We start from the raw sequence: 17498 nt of genomic DNA on the forward strand, positions 1-17498 counted from the left end.
CACTGAAGAATCCTCATGTGCAATCTTTCCAGTGGAACTAGGAGAACCATGGCAGACATCGAACCTAAAAGTTGCAGGACCATCCTGGCTGGGGCTTTGGATCTTGGAAGCAGGGCCTGGACTTGACCTTGTAAAGTTTGAATCCTTTCGGTAGGAAGGAAGACGCATCAATTTTGAGTCTATCTCTGCTCCTATGAATCTTATGCGCTGAGAGGGCAGCAAGACAGACTTTGACCAATTGAATGTAATTCCCAGGGAAGCACCCAGGAGATGGTGGCTTTTAGGTTGTCTATTAGTAGATGCCTGGTGGTGGCAGTCAGGAGCCAGTCGTCCAGATAGGGAAACACTTGGAATCCAAGACTCCTCAGGTGAGCAGTCACTACTGCCAAACACTTGGTGAACACCCTGGGGGCTGTGGTGAGACCAAAGGGCAGTGCACAAAATTGGAAATGACTGTCTCCCAGGCTGAAGCGCAGATACCTCCTGGACGCCTGATGTATCGGTATGTGATAATAGGCGTCCTTGAGATCTATGGAGCACATCCAAACATCCTTCTCCAACAATGGGAGAATGGATTGTAAAGTGACCATTCGGAATTTGGACTTCATGATGGACTGGTTTAGTCTGCTGAGATCCAATATTGGTCTCAGGTCCCCTGTCTTTTTTGGCACTAAAAAGAACCTTGAGTAATTTCTGGATCCGATCTGGTCTGTGGGGACCGGTTGGATGACTCCTTTTTCTAGCAGCTTTGAAGCTTCTGCGGCTGCAATTTCCCTTTGACTGGGTGGTGGGTCCGGGATTTGTTTGGACGGTGGGGTGAGTGTGTGAAGGGAATGGTGTAACCTCCGGCAATAATCCGAAGCACCCATCTGTCCTGAGTGATAAACTCCCAGGCTTTTAGGTGCTTGGCAAAGCGGCACCCGACTGGCTCGAGCAGCACAGCCGGGCAATCCCTCATGAAGTGTGGGAGGCTGAAGAGCCACGAAAGGACTCGCGGTCTCCAGAATTGCGGGGCCCTCTGCCGCCTCTGGGACGGCGTCTCCCAGAAAAATTTCCCGTCCTCTGCCTCTGGAAGGAATCTTCCTGCTGTTGAGGAAAAACTTCTGTGATTTGGAACCACATCTTCCCTCCTCCTTTAGCCTTGGGATAAGGCCGAAGGGAGTGGAATAACGTGCACCTCGGCAGATAAAGTTTTTCCCTCTTGCTCACAGCGGTAAGAGTGTCTTTACCTTAGGTCCAAACAAAGAGGACCCATCAAAGGGAGTGTGAAGGAAGACTTGAAGGCCTCCATGACACAACGGAGCCAGGCTTGTCTCCGTGAGCTACGCCTGTGCCTGCCGCTCTGCCGCCCTTGCCGCATATGAAATGAGCCTCATGGACGAGTTATAAACCGAGGTAAGGATAGCCAACTGACAGCTAGCCAACTGGGCTAGCTGCTCAGGTAGGTTACCTGAGAGGGCATCTGACAGCTCCTTGACCAGATCCCTCTGTAGCCTGGTAAAATGTGGCAAATAATTCAGGGACCTTAGTGTAAAGGCCGCTGAAGTCAGGGTGCGCTTCCTGCATCGTCCATGCTCCTAGACTCCTTATTAGGAGGATGGACGGACGTTGAACCCTCTGCCACGTCCTGTTGTGTAGCAGATGCCACCACCATGGCATCTACAGCCACGCCTTTTGTCAAGAACTCCTTCTCGGGTGGGGCAGACAAAAATTTGTTAGGCGAAGGCACTGGTTCTACAGTATCTGGATGTTCCCACGCCCCGACAAACCAAGTCCAGGAGCTCATCAAGGGCGGAGACACCCAGGAGGCGGAGGGCTGAGCCCCAAAGGCCTTGAGAAGCACTGACTCATCAGCAGAGGGGTTTGGATATCCAGCCGCCTCGCAGGATCTCTAAAATGTCTGCGAATGAGACATCATCCGAGGCGACTTTGGGGACCCTCGGCATCATCAAGATCAGTGTCTGATGTAAGAGACTCGGGGAGTCCACGTGCTTCCTCTTGCACGATCTCTTCCTTGGGGCTCCTCCGAAGACAACTCAAGAACCCTCAGGAGGAGGGAACCCCAGTGGGGTAACCTCAGGCCCGGGCTCCGCTGCCTAGGTACAGGGAACTGCCAAAGACCCAGTCTCCACGCCCAGGAAGGTGCCGGTAAAGCCGTGAGATGGCAAGAAGACTTGGCCAAGGCACTCCTCATAGCTCTGAAAGCCGGACCCCCAGAATCCTGAGAGTGTCCGGTCCCCGGAGCCATGATAGCAGACGGAAGTCCTGCAGCCGAAGCACCGAGAGGGAGGCTCGGAACCGACAGCATTGGTCCCAACGTCACCCCGGGTCCGGCCGAAGAAGTCCGTGCCAAACTCGGACCCGAAGGCCGGGGTTGGAGTGAGGGTCGGAGCCGACCCTAGGATCTCCACCGGCTCCAACAGCACCTGCTCCGATGGAGCCGAAGCAGTCGGAGGAGGAATGGCAATGGAATGGGCTATTGGCTCCGAAGCCAATTGGGTCGGAGCCGAAACAAATTTTTGAAAGACTGGGGACTGGAACAGTCTTTGGAGCACCCTGTCTATGTGCGAATCTGACATCCTCGATGACCTAGAGGAGACTGAACGGGTTCGAGTTGGCCTCTCCAACGGCCCCAAGGGCTAGGGGACCGGCTCCGAGGCGACTCGATAACTATCGGCGCCGAAGGAATGCACAAGCCAGTTTCCATCGGTGCCGAGGAGGACTTAGGTGCCGAGGAGGAAGTGTCTGAGCGGACAACCTTCATCGGCTCCGAGATCAGTGGAGCCGATGAAGGTGACCCGCCTCTCGATGCCCCAGCCATCGGCTCCGAAGCCAGAGGAGTCGAGACTGGAGGCATCGAGGCAGACGTTCGCCTCGGCTCCGAAGCCCTGGGAGCCGAAGGAGAAGCCTGTCTATGTCTTTTGGCGGTCGGGTCCGACGGACTGGTCGGAGCCGACGCCCTTTTCTTTAGCAGGAGAAGGAGAGGATGCTAAAGCTTCTTCAAAAGAGGGTTTTATAAGGCCTTTCAATATAAGCTTATTTTTCCTCTCTTGGAGGACCCTCGAGGAAAAAGCGTGACACACGCTGCAGGACTCCTGCAAATGTTTGGTGCCCAAACAATATACACACAGAGAGTGGTCATCCGTGATAGACATTTTAAAACTACATTTAGTGCACTTCTTAAAGCCCGAAGGCCTAGGCGCCTGAGACATTATAAGTAGAATTGAGTAACTCTCTCACAGACAAAACTCTTTGAAAAAGACTGACACTACAAGGATTAACTTGCCGTTAAGAATGACAGCCGGCAATTAAATTAAGACCAACTGAAGACATAAAACAGTGAATATATCTAAGGAATCCAAGAACCCTAAAGGTTCAAAGGGATTGACTGACAGGAAGGCCCTACAGAACAAGGGGCCTGTAGCCAGAACAAACACCAATCACACACAAATTTTCCACAAAAATTTTCAAACACACACAACAGCACAGAGTAGCCGTTAAAACAGCTTTTTGTTAAAGAATTAGCAAATTTCTGACAGAAAAAGTTAGTGAAAAGACACTACTTAGCTCAGCCAGCTCGAGACCACGTCTTTGCTAGTTAGCGGCAAACGAGATCTGGGGGACTGGTAGTGGTGCATCCTGGGATATAGTAAGCTCAGCCAATAAGAGACTTCGCTCTTTGGCATAAGCGTGCCGAGTCGGAGCCGAGGGATCGGCTCCGAACCCATCAGTCAGAATGTAGGCGAGATAGGATCACATAACATCTAACCAATACAAAAACAACAGCACCAAAGATATTTGAAGAGAAATACAGGCAAAGGAATCCAGATAGGGAAAACTTTACAATACAAAAAATAAGACGACAAAGAGGAAAAGTAGAAAAGGTGATTAGCCATGGAGACGTTCAAGAAATAGAAATCTGAGGTTATGAAGTACCTGCAAAGTAAAGGATTCAGTGTAGAAAATCTAATTCAGAAAGCACCACAACAGGATAAATCAATAGATATCTAAATTAAGGGGAAACCAGTGGAATGGGAAGCAATTGGTCAGGTGCCATATGAAGATATTTTGGAGCCTTCCAGTAGAAACCAGTATAAACATTCACTTGAAGCTGGACAGCAAGGGAAGGAACAGGAAACTGTGGAAACTTTGATGCAGTTAATGTTGAGGAGTGATGGGCCAGTGAGTTCCCATATGACAGAGCAATGGATGGCACAGGACGAAATTGAAGAGAATGTACCACAGGAAGACCCTACAGAATTTTCTATAGAATGCCCACAGGAAATGGAAAACAAAAAATATGCCCTCAGTTTAGAGAAAATGAGCTAAGAGTTGCTTGATTTAATAGACATATTAATCAATCAGTGAAAGAAATAGACTGCAGAAGGTCAATAAAACCCAAAAAGTCAGAATTTTGATAAAACAAACACAGTAATTAGGACTGCCAAAAGAGATCCATGCAATAGAAGTAAACAGGATATATCACTGTGCAGCTAAATTAATAACTGATAAAGTTCTACCACAAGCACACAGGGTAGTGAGGGAAAGGAAGGGGAGAAATCAAACACCATCATGGAAATATCGAACAGAGAAAACTATAAAGCAATTAAGACAAGAAGTGCCACTGTTAAAAGAATACAGAAGAGGGAACAGATCAACAAAAATACTAAGACAGATGGATGTGATAAAAGCAATGTACAGTATTAGAGTACATCTATTATGCACTACAGTAGAGAGTCAATTATCCAAACTAAATGGGATCTAGGGTAGTTTGGATAATCAAACTGTTCAGATAATCAAACATATAATTGAACCAGATAGAAAAAAAAACTTTTAATTTTTTTTCTGCACACAGGAATACAGTTTTCAACCATTCAGTGATTGCAGTGGACAATAAAGAATATTTTTCACACACAAGCTGGCTACAAGCTCAAAAAACATGCTCAAGTGAAAACGTATAATGCTTACATATTCAGACGTTATGATTTTTCCCACCCAAAAACTTTGGAAGACTGGTACGGATAACTGATGTTTCTGATAATTGAAGTTCAGATAATCAACTCTACTGTATTGCAAAAATCTCAGCACAGGAGGAAAAACTTAGAAGATACACAGATAAATATAAAGGAAAAGTACAAAATAAGTAATTTATTAATAACCCCAAAAAGTTTTTATAGAGAAATGGGAAACAAGGTAAAATGAATTGAAAGACTGCCAAAAGAGAAGAAATAGATACATTTTGGAGAAGTATCTATGAAGATCCGGTGGAACATAAAGATGCTAAATGGATAGAAGAATTAAAAGAAAGAATAAGAAGTTTAAAGGTATAGGATATGAAATGGGATGAAGTAACAGCCAGAGAGATTGAAACAAAGTTAAGAAAAGCCTCTAATTGGAAAATCCCAGGCCCACATGCAGTACCTAACTTTTGGTTAAAAGTATTAACATCTTTGCAAGTAGACTTAGCCAAAAGTAAGAACTATTTATATGCGCACCCCAAACAGACACCAATCTGGCTAACAACAAGAAAAACAATGTTCCTTACTTAAGAGTGAACCCTTCAAACTACCCTAAAATTATAGACCAATAACTTGCCTTCCGACGATGTATAAACTATACATGGGAATTGATGCTGACAGAGTTTACAGTCACTTAGAATAAAACTCAATTATGACAGTAGAACAAAAGGGCAATAAAAGAAAGTCGTATGGAACAAAGGATCATTTGTTGTTGAATAAAGTCATAGTGGAGAACTGTAAAAAGGGGAAGAATCTAAGTATGGCATGGATTGACTACAAAAAAAATTTGACAGTATCCCATATCCATGGATAAAAAGAGTGCTTAAAAATGTATAAGATAGACCCTACACTAATCGACTAAATTACAGTGATCATGAAACAGTGGCAGACCACTCTGCAATTAAGCTATGATAAAGGACAAATTATTATCCCAGGGATAAAAATTCAAAGAGGGATATTCTAGGGTGACTGACTGTCACCGCTGCTATTCTGCCTTGCCCTTAACCCATTAAGCTGTCTACTTAAAAGCTTAGGTCATGGCTATAATTTGGCTCCTAGAAAACAACAAAGTGTAAAGACTTCTCATCTTTTCTTTGTCGATGATTTAAAACTGTACAGCTCATCAGATGAGGAACTGAAAACACAACTGCAAGTTGTCAAAACTTTTTCAGATGACATAAGAATGCCATTTGGTCTTGATAACTGTGCAAAAGCAACCTTTACAGCAGGAAAACTGCAGCACCAAGAAAACACCAGTTTGGGACAAGAATGTGATATAAAAAAACTTGAGCAAGAGGGAGTGTATAGATATTTGGGAACTGATGAAGGATCAACAGTAAAACATGAACAAATGCAAATAAAACTTAGTAAGGAATACTTTAGAAGACTTAAATTAATCCTGAAAACAGCGTTGAGATCTAGGAACAAAATCCAAGCTATAAACCAATTTGCTCTTCCTGTCCTAACTTACAATTTTGGAGTGACTGACTGGCCCCAAAACATGTTGGATAGATTAGATAGGAAAACAAGAAGGATGCTTCATGCTCACCAAATGATTTATAAAAATCAGTGCATACCAAGATTATATATTCCCCATTCTGGAGGAGGGAAGGGCCTCCTTGAAATTGATTACATGAATAGGTCGGCAATCATGGAACTCCATGCATATCTGCTGACCTCACAAGACCCAAATGTAGTGAAAGCTTTGAAGCATGAGACTAAATCTAAGATGACTTCTCTGCTTAATGTAGCAGAAGCATATCAGCGTCAAGCAGGAATGGAAATCAAACCACAAGTAGATAAAAATCAGGCAGCAACTAAATGTGCCAAAAAACAAAGAAAGAATATAAGGTGAAGGACCAGTTGAGAAGGCAAGAAATGTGGAAAATGCATAATTACAGTTGCAAGTATAGAAAACTTCTGGAAGAACCTCATGTGGATCAGGAACGAATGCAAGAATGGTTAAGGAGAGCTGAATTCAAACCAAGAGATGAAACGTTAATATTGGGGCACAAGATAGTGGGCTATGTACATGTTGGCTTACAAAGTCCACTGAACATGTGGGAGAAACAGACAAATGTAGGTTTTATAAAACAGAACTGGAAACAGTTGCACATCTTGTTTCTAGTTGTGACATACTAATGGCAGAAGGACTGTATACAGAAAGGCATAATAGTGTGACAAGACTGTTGCACTGGGGATTGTGCAAACATTATGATACTGAAGTGGCTGAAAAACACTGGAAACATGAGCCATAAAGCATCACAGAAAATGATGAAGTCTACATTACATGGGATCATTCATTACCAACAGTTCTAAAGATAGATGCTAGAAAACCAGATATAGTGGTCCATGAAAAGAAGACAAAAGTAACATTGATCATTGAAATCGCTACACCCAGTGACTACAGTATCTTGCATCCAGGGAGAGATAAAATCATAAAATATCAGGATTTGCAGGCAGAAATGAGAGCAATGTGGAAGAAAGATACCTAGACAATTCCAATAGTAGTAGGAGCAATGGGTCTTATAAAAAAGAATCTACAATCATATTTGGATATGTTACTAATACACAACTCCATACAAATTGCAGGAAAAGGCATTATTGAGCACATTGCAGGTGCTGCAAAGAGCACTTCTGGCTGACATCAAAGACTGAAGAAATACTAACTGTATGAACTTTACTTGCACTTTGACTTAGGAATGGGGTCCATTCCCGTCATGGTATTGGAAACCCAAAAGATTTGGAGAAATTAACAAGAAGGTTTTGCAGACTTTGAAAAACAAAATATGTGATGAGCTTGTACCTTGAAATTAGAAATGTCTGCCTAAATTTTGTAGGAAAAAAAAAAAAAGTTCCACATAAAAATATGGGAAAGATGCATTAAACAAGGTAGAGGTAGGAAGAGTAAAGAAGTCTAGATGTCTGCACTGGGCCCAAGATGAGAAATGTCTTACTGATACCTGATTTCTGAGTTAAAGTAAGGATTTGGACCACCATAGGAAGTACAAAGTGTCCCTGGACATCTTCAGTACAGGGGCCATGTGGTTTTCCTTAGTGAGTGAAGATCCATGTGAGGCTGGCTGAACAGGTGTAATAGAAGGTTCTCACAAAGGATCTAAGGAGAACAGACCTGTCCAACAGGTAAAGCCAAAGCAAGGGCACCAAATCTGTTCAGATCAGAAAGGTAGTATCAAGACAACTTTGGCTTCCTTCATTCTGGCCTTTTCAAACCAAACCATCCCTGAGAAATCTTCCTGAGTGAAGAATAATGGAAAGTAATTACTGCATTTGTAAATGGAAAAAGGTGCAAAGAGGTTGCAGCAAGTTGCTCTAGAAATGAAATGCTTACATCTTTTGACAGAATAAGGGGACTACTTGTGTGGTATGAGACAGTGATTGCACCCGTCTGTAAGAGAACTGGCCTGACAAGGGATATGGGTAGTAAAAAGAAGGCAGTCAGAGGCAAGAACCCAATTTGAAATTATTATGGATTCCAGACAAAGAGTTGCATTCTCACTTGCTTATGTGCCAAAGTACTGTTATACTGTTAGCATGGATGGCAATCACATGAGGGGGTGGGGAGCCTTGGAATGCCTGTAAGGTGAGAAGGATGGCTCTCATCTCAAAGACACTGATGTGCATAGAGGGGTCCCCTTCAGATGGTCAATCTTTTAAAAGCTAGACTTTCATATGGCCGAGATGATATGATCGAACTTTTAAAAGTTGGAACGGTTTGAATTGGGATCTCAGAGCACGAAATGAGAAGATTTCCCTTACTGCAATGTAGTGTGATCTCAGAGTTGGTATATTTAAATAGCAGGGGGTGTGGTGGGTGCAGGGGGGCCTGCTCCCCTGCTAGCACTGCTTAGTTTTTTAAAAATTTTTTTTATTTTTTTCCACATTGTCGAACATTCAAATGTTCGATCATATGGACTCAGCCATATGAAAGTCGAACATTTGGATGTTCGATTATGTGAAGTAGACCCAGAAAGAGACCTTTTTTGGTGTTGAGGTGCCTTACTTTGCATAATGCCTTCCTACCACAAAGAAAAGACATCCATGGTTACTGTCTCCCTGTGGATTGGGTTTCATAAATTCTTCCCAGAGACAGACTGGATTTGAGAATCCATCAAGAAAGATGATCTTTACATTTTCTCAACGTCTTTATGAGATCCCACTGTAGGAACATAATGAACAGTCTCCTGTGGGAAACCAAGAAAATTGTGGAAGCCATGATGCACAGCACTTGAAGGCAAACAGCCTGGGATAGTGATGATGAGGACAATTGTAGACTGGATGACAGAGATCTTTTTCATGGTAAAATAAGCATGGCATATCAGGGTATCCACTGTGCAGCCTAAGAATGACCATCTACTGCACGATGGATAAGACAGATCTTGGTTAATGACAGAAGTGAACTCTGACTGCTAGGACTGAAATGGAGTTTCAGTGTTTGAATCTGGAAACTTCTTCACAACCTTGGACATCTGGTCTAGCAAAGTTCCTCTGGAATCTCTACATATGTATAAGGCAGTCCAGTGTCCTCAAAATGAAGGCAGAGAACAAAAACACCCACTTCCCTGGTCTGCACAAGAAAGGTGACATTTTGCTATGAGCTGGATGGTCTTGGAATGAGGCTCTGGAGGTTTTGTGAATGTGACTAAATCAAATTATTTGACCAGTTTACAGTCTTTGTTGGGGGAATATTGAAATCTATCAGGACATGTTCTTCTGCAGACTGTCAATTATCAATTTTTCTGCAGGTGGAACCCTCAAGCGGTAGATCTTACAGAGTACACGGTCACAACCAGAATGCATTCAGATTCTGAGAACGTGTCCTAGGACTATTTGGCCTCAAACCTGATGAGTCTTTGGGGATAAAGGGTGGGAAATCACCTTGTTGAATATTGCCTGTTTTCATGGCGAGAGTCTTGATAAGAGGAATTTATGTGCTGCCTCTTACACTTAGTCTTCCCTATATGGGACTAGACCAGAGAGAAGGAAGATGACTGTATGTTGGGTATGAAACTATCATATTGGGAAGGTCCTCCAGTTCCTCTCTCATGGACAAGAAGGAGAGGCAAGGCAGAGTAGGCACCAGGACCTACCATGACCCCAATACCAAGATACTGGCCATTTTGATTGAGTGGATTACATTCAACATCTGAACCAAGACCAAAAGCATCTACCCTGAGATCAAGGTCAACAGGACCTCTCCAGCACTAAAGACTGAGATAGCCATCAATGTTTTAGTTGAGTTTGAATACCCCTACATCAAACACAAATGTATTACTTTGAAGATGGAATACTTGGTCCCAGGGCAAAGGAAAAATTAACCAAGGCTGGTCCCACGACATTTGAATCTTACCTTTGGTCAGGGGATCATCCCTGAGGGGCTTGATGCCAAAGCCTTTATTACTGATGAATCAGTTGACATTGAGACTGCTGAGTTTGAGGCATTAACCTCAAGCCATTGATGCTGATGCCAAAAATCAATGGGATAGCTGATGGCCTCGTTAGAAATGGAACTCAAACTCCGGGTAGTGAGGAGGGAGCTGGAGCTGAATCAGAAAAGTGTGAGAAAGAGGATGCACTATAACTCTAATTTTACCAGGATGAGACACTTCAGATGACAACTGTTGAAGCTGAAAAAACTGCTTGTCACTTTTTTTTTGCCTAAATGGACTGACAAGAATATTGAGGGTCTAATTGATACAGATGAGGATGTTCTTGGGGGTTTGGAGTTCCAATTCTGAAGTCACAGAACCAACACTCTCAGGATGCAGATAAACTGGAAACAGACCAAGAAAAAGAAGCAGAAATAACAACAGTGCACCAATATCTTTAACATACCAGATTCAACTAGTTCAGCTTTCTTTGTGGAAATATGAAAATATTTGTATGTCAGTTCTGCATAGCCTTTGCTGGTTTACAATCTATTATAGGATTGTTTTCAAAATCCTGGTGTCAGTATACTTGGTTATTCATGACTTGGGTCCCTGCCACCCAAAGAAGCTTACTGAACCCTACTACCCTGTGTGTGTTTTGCATTCATGCTGCTGGTAGTTCCATGGGTGAATCTAGAAACATTTGGCTATCAGGCTTCACCTGTGGAATTCAATACCTCAGTGGCTTTGGAAGTGCCCCACACTTGCTGTCTTTAGGCAGGAGCTAAAACTTAATTGTTTGAACTGGCATATGAATGATGTTTTATGACTGTTGATAGTATTGTTTTACAATTCATAAAATAATTTTAAATTGCAACAGTGTTTTGATCTTAAAGCACCATAATAAACTTAAAATTTCCTCCTAGAATCTCCCTAATTCGTATTTAATTATAATAACACAGTTAAAGGACTTATCAATAAGCTATTTTAGTAATAGGAATTTCAAAATTAAAGAAGAAGATTTAAACATTTGCCTAAACATATGGCAAACCTTAACACAGGAATGTAAATATATAACAACGTCATATAGTTTGATAAAAGAGGTGAAATACTTTTATCGAAATACTGGAAAGAGAAATTGTTAACGATTGAAGATAGTAAAATAGTGAGAGCAATTAACTTAACCTTAGAATCAGTGTCCCTTCAGAAGTTATTATTTACTCAGTTAATGATATTTAATAATGCGTATTATACGCGTCTCACTTTACATAAATTTAACTCAAAAAAACTCACCCAAATGTCCATATTGTATAGATCAAACAGCTGACCTTTTACACATGTTCTGGAGCTGTAAATGCATTTTTAAACTCTGGAATTCTTTGAAATTCCAACTACAAAAAATGGGATATCAACAGTCTACACTCTCTTGGGAGTTTATGATTCTGCATATTCCGCCAACTAATTTGGATAGATCCCAAAGGATCATACTCGTAAATATTTTTTTGTTAATGAAGCTGTATATTGCTACAAATTGGTTGAATCCATCCCAGACTTCATGGGAAAATTTCAAGAGTGTAGCGATAAAACATATCCTAGCACATAAATTATTAATTAGTGATCATAAGAAAAGTGTAAATAATACAAAAATATGGGAGCAAATCTTTAACATTGTCTTAGCTTAAGGTTCCATTCCACTTTTCTCCGGGAAGTACAGACTAACTATGGAATTGTCTATAGATAAGCCTTATATTGATACTAGATTTTTACTCTTTTTTTTTTTTTTTCTGTAATATCTATTTAGAAGTGTATAGTTATGTATAATGACTCTATGTAACTGTTGGAAGCATTCATGTATATATTGTAAATAGTTTGTAGTATTGTATTAATATTTAGAAAAAAAAAGGGAAAAATAAAGAATTATTATTGAAAAAATTTCCTCCTAGAGATGCAGGACCTGGAAGTAATGGGAGAAGGCCAAAAATCAGGGGTAGCTCTGAGCTTCTCCACCTCCAAAGAAATTTTTCATTAACCAAAAAAGGATTAAAGATGGCAAAGACTGTGCCTCACTCTGAAAAAAACTGTTCACCCAGACACTTTAAACATTTTGACTATTTACTGGATATTAGCAGTATTTTTACACTGCATCAGCACTTCTAGAAAGAATATGTCTCTCTTGATTTATGCAGAATAGTAAAAAAAAACTAGAAACCACAGAATAGGCCTGCATGGACTAAAATGGTGCAGAGGGGGAGGAAAGCATACAAATACTTGACAAAAAAGTAAATATGCAACCAAAAGGTAAAAAGAAGGATATCACCTTATTCCAGGGAATAGCAGATTTTACCATGCAAAAATTACACAGAATAAAACAAAGTTTACAGCCTTCTTTTGGAGAATCCTGTTTAATTTTGGCATGGCAAAACCTGAACCAGGGGGCCTATTGCACCTAGAATTATGAATATTAAAAAGTATCAGTGACAGTGTCCTGGGAAATTTGTATGGGCTGAGTTGATTTTTGTGCCTAGAATTACAGGTATCGTGGATGGGCCTCGGTATCCTGAGTAATTTTTATGGGCTGAGTTGACTAAATACCTGCCAGTCTTAGCCTTATAGGTGATGAAGCTGAAACTTCCTTCAAACCAATCCATTGTTGCGAGGAAAAAGTCAGGCCAAAATCTGAACAGACAGAGAAAACTGACAGAAAAAACAACAGTTAGAGGAAAGACTTTTAAAAAATAAAGGATTGAGACCAGCAGAGGTTAACAAAGCAGCTAACAAGTAGCCTGCTTTATATTTTATTGTAAGGTCCTGTCAAGGTAGCAAAAAAGAAAGCCTAGACAAAAAAAAAAACTCTGTGAAAAATTAAGTAATTAATAAAAATCACCATAAAATATTAAAGGATGACCAAGTCCATTTTCTCATATGAGGCAAACCGATCTGGAGTATCTGGGGGAATGAGTAGTGCTCCCAAAAAATTTCCTACAAGAAACTCCTCCAGCTTGATGTACAGAACGGTCCACTTAAGTACCTCTGTGGAATTAGACCGAGGTACTGTAAATATTTCATATTGTAAGGGTGTTTTGTATATAAATATAGAGACAATGGTAAATATTACTTGTCATAATAGCCTAAAATACAACATGCAACACAAACTGAGTTGTAATATTCATCATACATTAGACATCAGGGAAAGCATGCAAGGTATTAACAACAAAAACTTAACATAAATGAGGATAGAAATGACAAATACATAAATGAATAAAATAAATGATTATCAGCATGGGAGATGGTCTGTCTCTCAAACCTGATCTACTAGTCTACTCTGCCATTCCCACCACTGGAGCCAATTTCTCCATTTATTATTATAGCAATAACCCACGCCTGGGTGTGGGTAATGCTAAATTTACCCACGGTTGGCGTGGTACCAAACAAAGCCAACCGTGGGTAAATTTAGCATTACCCACACCCAGAAGTGGGTTATTGCTATTATACCATGACATTATTTAAGAAAAGAAACTATTACTTTTCTTAAATAATGGCATAATATAATGCCTGTTTGCTGCCCTTCCGCAGATGTCTGGCATCCGCGGCAGTTCTGATGTACTGCGCGCCTGCGCAGTACATCAGAGATGTGGGCAAAAGCAACGGAGAAAGCAAGATCTCCGTTGCTTTTTTTTAGTGTTTCGGAGATGTCCGTTGCTTATTTTAAAACTGTCTCGCTATGTTAAACTCATTTAACATAGCGAAACACTAAAAAAAAGCAACGGACATCTTGCTTTCTCCGTTGCTTTTTTTTAAAACACTGTCTCGCTATGTTAAATGGGTTCAACATAGCGAGACAGTTTAAAAAAAAGCAACGGAGATCTCCGTTGCTTATTTTAAAGCTGTCTCGCTATGTTAAACCCATTTAACATAGCGAGACAGTGTTTTAAAAAAACGAGTTATACTAATGGAAAAAAGTCCAGGCGACCGGACCTTTTTCCATTAGTATAACTCGATTTACAACGGGCACGCTGGCCAATCAGCGTGCACGTTTTGGGGGGGGTCATGGTATAATACACTATTTTACTTGTTCTCTCATTATTGCCAGTTTCTCCTGCAGGCTAGTCCTGCAACATATTATACAACATCTCAGTTTTCAGTATTTTTTTCACTTCTAAGTTATTATTTTCATTGCCACCAAAATTTGGGAACTCTTTCTTGTACTCCTTCCAGCTTCCCTGGTTAGGGTTAGCCAGAAAGAATTGAGGCAGGCTTAAAACTATTCTTCTAGACCACAGGCTGTCCAGTTGCATTTGAATATCTCCTTTATAACCTAACTTACAACAGTCCCAAAAATATGCACTATGTTCCTCTTGGTGCATCACAGCACATTTAACAATTATATCCAGCATTATGTCACATATGCTGGTTCTAGAAGACCGACATCGAACTGGAGCTCCAGAGATCGAAAAATCAAGAAGACCACGCCAATCGTGAGTATGCGTAGTGACGGGGACGTTAGGTGCGAGGCAGGTAAGTGTGGAGATTGACGGTCTGTGGGGATAGGGTGGGGTTAAGTGAGTTAGTTAGGGGCGATAGGGTGGGTTGGTGGGTTAGTTAGTTTAGGTGGGGGGGGGGGTGTGGGGGGGTGGAGTTAGAGGGGTTAGGGTGGGGGTAGTAGGTTAGGTGGAGTTAAGTTAGTTAAGGGAGTTAGGTTAGGGGTTAGGGTTAGGTGAGTTAGGGAGGGGGTAGGGTAGGTAAGAGTTGGTGTAGGTGTGGTGTGGGGGTGTAAGTTAAGGTGTGTTGTTGTAGCCGTGTGTGTGGTTTGTGGAATGTTATTTCGTTGTATCGGTTATGTGTGGTTTCGTGTTTATGGACTGTCATATGCTATATTCCACCAGGGTAAAAATACACATGATGGCCTTTCCAAGCAAAAACCTGGAGTCAGTGATAATGGGTGGCATATTCCATAGCTGTCTAGTCCTATTGCCTTAAGTGAATTTTCTGATTCAACATTCCCCTTCAACTCTCCCTCTCTCTCTGTAATGGTCTTATCAAATGAAACATAAACATATGACATATTTCATTAACCACAGACTTAAAAGTCCAGCCTGTTTGGGTTCTCTTTAACAAAAACCTTTCCATTTATAGCAGTTTAGGCTGATTAACCCAGTTCTGTGATATCCTGACATAGGCCCTCTTGAGCCCTCCATAAATTAAATAATCCTTATCCACCAGACTAAAATACTACTTGAATCTGGGCCAAGTGACAAAGATCATGGTATCTATCAAATGCTTCCAATAAACAATCCCAAGTTGTTTATCCACCACTTTATCAAATGCTCTAACCTCACATGGCATCTTAATCTCACTTTGATTGGAGCCAGCAAAAACCACCATACCTTTAACTACAATTTCTCCACCAACCAATTGAGTGCACTGGTAATTTTGTCAAGAATTCTGCACAAATGCCATGCATCTTTTGTCCACAAAAGAATTACCATATCTAACCCCTCTCTGCAACCATGCATGCCTAATATGCCAGTCACTACCTAGGGGACTGACCCCTGGCATCTGAAACACAGAAAATCCTAAATATGGAATATCCTCTGCTAATGAAGAAAATCTTGGAGACCCTGGACCTCTATTATTTTTTTAAAGGCATTACTCTATCCTGGGTTACCTGAGGACTGTGAACAATCACAACCACATGACACAGCCATCCTATAAAACATATTTAGAAACCACACTAATTAAAATTTTAAAACACAGGCATTCAATAGAATTATATCAGTTAACAAAAATACATTTTAAGAAAATGTGCAAAGCCACAAATTAAAATATTAAGTAACAGCCCATTTATTCTAAACTTTAGTGATACTGTTTTTGTCTAAATTCCAAAATTGGTTTAATAGTAATCATACTATTTTAACCCTGGTTTCTTGTCTGCATGCAGTCTTATAATCCATTTATATTCAGCAATATCTAACTTGTTAATTATATCTCCTAATCTCAAACTTTTATTTACCACCTCTAAAACTTTAAATATAAAGTTGTGTATTGTATCTTTCGCTGTTCTATGTTGCACTAAGGCATTCGAGGATATGTTTCTTCTCGTCACTAAAGTTTAGAATAAATGGGTTGTTACTTAATATTTTAATTTGTGGCTTTGCACATTTTCTTAAAATGTATTTTTGTTAACAGATATAATTCTATTGAATGCCTATGTTTTTAAATTTTAATTAGTGTGGTTTCTAAATATATTTTTATAGGATGGCTGTGTCATGTGGTTGTGATATATATATATATATATATATATATATATATATATATATATATATATATATATATATATATATATATATATATGTTTAAATTCATTCACTGTTTGACTTACCTGGGGACTGTCCCATGCCAAAACAAACTTGGACCTAGCCAGATTGCTTGGAATGTATACATCCAAATGGCTTGTATCTTCAAATCTAAACACATGTCTAGTAACATCCATCTATCCAAACAGGCTCTCAGCTTTTCCCTCAACTTCCCATATATCTGCATAAAATCTACACACATAGAAACAATATAAACACCTACATATTTGATACTTACGTCTCCTACAAAGAGGAATACATTGCTCTCTATTCAGGGGGTGAATTATAATGAATAGTTAATGAATGTATCTTCCATACACTAATTTTACAACCTAAAATTCTACCAATGGTCTAACAGCTGAAACATGATAAGTGGGACGACAGGTAGCAGAAACATACTAGAAAGTTTTCCACATAAAGTGCTAATTATCTCTGTCCAACTTTTGAAGCTGGCTAGGTCTACATTCTGAACATTTGCCAAGTTTTAAATGTAATAAAAACAATAAAAACAAAAGAGGAAAGATTGGACAACCGTGTCTAGTGTCCACAAATAAATTAAATGAAGCAGATAATATATATATATATATATATATATATATATATATATATATATATATATATATATATATTATCTTTGGTCCTTTGTTATAAATTCAAAACTAACTGTAAAACTTCCAGGAAACCAAACCGAGCACTTATTACTGAATCTCATCTCACTCTATCAAACACCTTATCAG

General features: G+C 40.4%; 1 protein-coding gene across 2 annotated transcripts in view; it reads right to left on the reverse strand.

The window, feature by feature from the left end:
• The window catches only part of ZBTB39 (zinc finger and BTB domain containing 39), a 614376-nt gene that overhangs the window by 367411 nt on the left and 229467 nt on the right, over positions 1–17498 (reverse strand). The gene's annotated exons all lie outside the window — the stretch shown is intronic.

This window comes from Protopterus annectens, chromosome 9.part0 (genome assembly GCF_019279795.1).
Source record: "Protopterus annectens isolate FY-2018-M chromosome 9.part0, PAN1.0, whole genome shotgun sequence".
Lineage (NCBI taxonomy): Eukaryota > Metazoa > Chordata > Ceratodontiformes > Protopteridae > Protopterus > Protopterus annectens.